This window comes from Eleutherodactylus coqui, chromosome 10 (assembly GCF_035609145.1).
Source record: "Eleutherodactylus coqui strain aEleCoq1 chromosome 10, aEleCoq1.hap1, whole genome shotgun sequence".
In the NCBI taxonomy this organism is placed as follows: Eukaryota; Metazoa; Chordata; class Amphibia; order Anura; family Eleutherodactylidae; genus Eleutherodactylus; species Eleutherodactylus coqui.
This window is the reverse complement of record NC_089846.1, coordinates 78,092,430-78,097,714: the sequence shown is the minus strand read 5'-3', so window position 1 is coordinate 78,097,714 and position 5,285 is coordinate 78,092,430.

Sequence of the window (5,285 nt, the reverse complement as noted above, 5' to 3'; positions counted from 1 at the left end):
TATTGCCCCTGGGTCACCTCACTACATGCTGGCCGGCTTGGCCGGCTTGTTATGAAGGCTGCATTCCTCACATTCCTTTCAGCTGGGTCAGTGAAGGTCACATCCCTGTGCTGTAGCGTTCACTGCCTAGGAAGGAATTGTAATCTATTTCAGAGACAGCTCACATGAGCAATCTCTGAAGATGATCGGTACTCCCCCTGCTGGCCTGTGAGCTGTGACATAATGTATATTGGCTGATCCCCCCCATCACCTTCCCCTCCTGGGACTGCAGGAGACAGGAGAAGATAGGGGAGGTGAAGATCAGGTAAGTAGATTGATGGGGGAAGAAATAGGTAAGTATAGAATTTTATTTTTTAATGAGAGAACCCCTCCAAGGCCTGTCCTCTAATGTTATTGCATCTATTCAAGAAATTGGCAATAGGATGGATCATGCAGAAAGCAAGATGAAGGAGTTAGTTAACTCTCATAATGAGCTGCTAGACGCTCACTATGCCTTGGAAGAAGTAGTGGTCAAGTTGCAAAATAAGCTCACGGATGTGGAGGTCAGAAGCAGTTGAAACAATGTGAAATTCCGTGGCATCCCCAAGAATGTATCTACATTAATTATTAATAGAATTATGAACAAGGTGAAACGCATAGCCCAGGGGGCGTTGATGGTCTGTGGGGATTTTAATGTAGTGCTGGATAGATCGGTGGACACTACGGGCTTGGTATTGAGGGGTGGAGTCACACTAGGTATATGGTTACAAAAAGAAGCACTTTATGATACCTTTTGCTGTCTCACCGCATTGGTGAGTGAATATTCCTACTATTCTCCAAGAAACAGGTCGTTCTCTCGAATCGACCTCTGTCTTGTAGACAAGAGACTCCTGGCCTCAGTGAAACAATCAGAGATTGGCACTTCCATGGTCAGATCACGCTGCTATAGTGGTAACTTTGTCATTGAAGAGTAACGAGGTACCACACAGAATATGGAGAAACAATACCTACTTGATGAGCCGGCCAAAATATAGAGAAGATATACCAGAGGCGTTAAAAGCATACTTTGAACTAAATGACACACCAGGGTAAGACCCACTGATTTTGTGGATGGCCTATAAAGTCTATATGAGAGGAGTTCTCATGAAGATGGGTTCTAAATATAAAAGGGAGAGAGTGGTTCGGGTAGATGACCTTCTCGTTCGGATTCAATCCTGTGAGAGGGAGTTACAGCAAGCTCCTTCTGTTGACACCCATTAAAGGCTATTCAATTTGAGGCAGGAGCCACGTAAGGTCACCGTGGACGATTTTGATAGGGAAGTGAACACCCATCTCTGTTGTAGTAATCTATATATATAAAATTGAATGTATGTCTGTCTGCGTGCGTGTCTGCGTGCGTGCGTGCGTGTCTGTTTGTCCTTTATGCGCTACTACACCATTCATCCGATCGCCATGAAACTTTGGGAAGTTGTTGAGTACACTCCTGGGAAGATTATAGGCATAGTACAAATATCCTACGATAAATGGCGCGCGAGCGTCGTCGAAAGTTACGCCCCCCCCCCACGTAGATCGAATAAGTAAGCCACCTGCTATTGTGATGTCATCACTGATGTCATCAACATCGGACGCCCTTGAACATGCCCCAACATGTTCTATAAAGCTGCATTGTGATGTCATTAAGGCTCTATTATGACACGTACAGCTTGGAACCACTAGAGCACGCCAGCCAATTACCATTGGAGTTGGAAGTGGGTAAACAAGTACTAGGATATCTTCCTAAGAAGCCACAGCAGCCGGATAAATTGTATATTCCACCCAACAGCTATTTTATTCAGCCCGCAAGGGGGAAGCAGCGGCCTACAAAATCTAATTCTCTCATTTCCTGATGTCATAGATAGATAGATAGATAGATAGATAGATAGATAGATAGATAGATAGATAGACTGTATGCAATAACCCTGATAGATAGATAGATAGATAGATAGATAGATAGATAGACTGTATGCAATGACACGTACAGCTTGAAACCATAAATACTAGAGCACGCCAGCCATTTACAGTCAGTCTCCATTGAAGTTGGAAGTGGGCAAACATGTACTAGGCCAGTGATGGCGAACCTTTTAGGGACCGAGTGCCCAAACTACAACCCAAAACCCACTTATGTATCGCAAAGTGCCAACACGTCAGGGGGCGGGGCTTATCACAACGTATGATTTTACCCCCGTCGTTCTAAAAAGGACAAGGCTGTTTCAGAATAGACCGGGTGCCGATTCTGACTGCTTTTTGGACGCGGAAATACTGCAGAATGTGCTCAGCGGAGATTTCTGTGGAAAATTCTGCAGCATTTCCGCATCTAAAAAGCAGTCAAAATCTGCACCCGGTCTATTCTGAAAGAGCCCTGCCCATTTCTGCCACATGTACACATACCCCAGCGGTAATAGTGACACCTTCACCCCAGCGATAATAGTGACATCCCACAGCAGTAATAATAGTGACACTCCCCCCATTAGTAATAAGAGTGACATACCCCAGCGGTAAACCTCAGTGGTCGCTGCTGCCGTCATCTATATATATAAAATTGAATGTATGTATGTATGTCTGTCTTCGCAGCAACGCGCGAACATGCCCCAACATGTTCTCATAAGCTGCATTGTGATGTCATTAAGGCTCTATTATGACACGTACAGCTTGGAACCACTAGAGCACGCCAGCCAATTACCATTGGAGTTGGAAGTGGGTAAACAAGTACTAGGATAGCTTCCTAAGAAGCCACAGCAGCCGGATAAATTGTATGTTCCACGCAACGGCTATTTTATTCAGCCCGCAAGGGGGAAGCAGCGGCCTACAAAATCTCATTCAGGTAGGTAGGTTCAGTTCTTGGAGGTTGGGGAATGCTTATGGGCAAGGCCTTATGTCTCATCCCAACTCGATTATTCAATTCTAAGCGCAAAAGAATTAGCGTCCAAATTTTATGTACGGAATTTAATTCTCTCATTTCCCAATGTCATAGAAACTTGAAATTTGGCTCGAGCATTGATTATGTCATAAATAGGAAAAGTTAATGGGTCCCAACTCGATTATTCAATTCAAAGCGCCAAAGAATTAGCGTTCAAATTTTACGTACGGAATCTAATTCTCTCATTTCCTGATGTCATAGATAGATAGATAGATAGATAGATAGATAGATAGATAGATAGATAGATAGATAGATAGACTGTATGCAATAACCCAGATAGATAGATAGATAGATAGATAGATAGATAGATAGATAGATAGATAGATAGATAGATAGACAGACAGACTGTATGCAATGACACGTACAGCTTGGAACCATAAATACTAGAGCACGCCAGCCATTTACAGTCAGTCTCCATTGGAGTTGGAAGTGGGCAAACATGTACTAGGCTATCTTCCCAAGAAGCCACAGCAGCCGGATAAATTGGATGTTCCACACAACGGCTATTTTATTCAGCCTGCAAGGGGGAAGCAGCGGCCTACAAAACCTCAGTGGTCGCTGCTGCCGTCATCTAGATATATAAAAACGAATGTATGTATGTCTGTCTGTCTTCGCAGCAACGCGCGACGGGTACGCTAGTAATAATATAAATGTGTTTCTTAAATCAGCCTATGCAAACATATATACATATTCATATATCCACCTTCATAGAAAATAGCTAGCAGTGAATTGGTTAACTGTGTCACCGTTTTAACCTGCCTAAGGGGTATTTTGTATGCTGTGTATATTATGTCTGAGACGGTTAAAAATTGTGTATACAAGACCAAGAGATAAATTCTGTGAGGGTTAATGTGTCAGAAGGGCGGACTTGGCTGTTTAAGTCTGAGGGAGCACGCCAGAGAGAGACACTTACTCCTAGGCAACTAGTGTGAGGTTAGGAAAATTTATGATACGCATATTTACCTGTATGATTGAGCGTGTTATGTTCTCATATGTGGAAAGGTATATACGCGGAGAATTAAAGCCGTGCTTTGTGACGGCCGACGTCTCCAGAATATTGTTGAGGTTTTGGTCATTGAAAATAATCGTCAGTCTCTGTGTATAGCTAAATGTCCTGTCCAGACTGTGTGCAGTGTTTATTATTGGGGGAGGGTTGCTGATAAGAGAGTGGACTGAAGTTAAGCCACTGAAAGCATTTCCCAATTAACCCTTCTGATCCCTTTGTCTTGTAGAATTAATGTGCATTGTGATCTGAGTGGGAAAGAGAGGTTATATTGGAAGGATTTGAAGAAAGCAGATTTTACAAGAGGAACACTACTGTGTCCAGAAACTTCGAATAGGATAGAATAAGCAGGTAGAATAGAATGAGGGATCAGTACAGGATGTTTTGGAATATGCAAAACATGTAGAAACGTCTTACAAAGAAAAGGATCAGGAAAAGTTGCAGAAAGAAATGTCAGGTTATGGACAGATAAGCAGAAATGAGTATGGTAAGATAGACTGTAGAAAGTAGGTGTTAGGTGCTAGTTTTTGCTAGGAGGTGGTGTAACGTAGGAAAGAGATTCAAGAGGGGAAAGCATGTAGTGGGGTATGTGTATTGCTAATGAACAATGTAATGCCTTTGTGTTGACTACAGCCCCTCCCTGTAATGGCGGCCGCACTTGCAATGTTTACAACCCCACATAGTGTGACTTTGCAGCAAATGTGGTGAGCCCTGCCCCCACCCTGAAGTTACTTCCCCCCATATGCTCACTTTCAGGGTGTGTGATGTTACTTCCGGTGCCTCCCCATCCGGGACAGGACCTGGCCCCGCCCCTACCTCCTCAAGCGGCCATTTTGCCTCACCTGGAAGTGCTGCCGCCCCTGGCCCCGCCCCTTCCTCCGGCAGCCATTTTGCCTCACCTGGGAGATTTGTAGCCCCGCCCCTTTCTTCCTCTGGTGGCCATTTTGCTGCACTTGGGAGGCCTATATTCCCCAATGCCACTGTATTCAGTGCTAACCTCATGATTGTCTGAAGTAAGGTTTTGTTTGACCGGACTTTGTTACACTCCAAGATGTGGCCACTTTGGATGTGTGATAAGTTCAAGGAAACAAACCTTTGTGAAGATGCAGCTTGGGACATAGTAGATGACTAAGCTGGTTTATAGTGCATGGAAGATTGGAGTTGATTAGAGATGAGCGAACGCACTCGTCCGAGCTTGATGCTCGGGCGAATATTAGCGTGTTCAGGATGCTCGTTACTCGTAACGAGTACCACGCGATGTTCCGGTTACTTTCAGCTTCCTCTCTGAGACGTTAGCGCGCTTTTCTGGCCAATTGAAAGACAGGGAAGGCATTACAACTTCCCCCT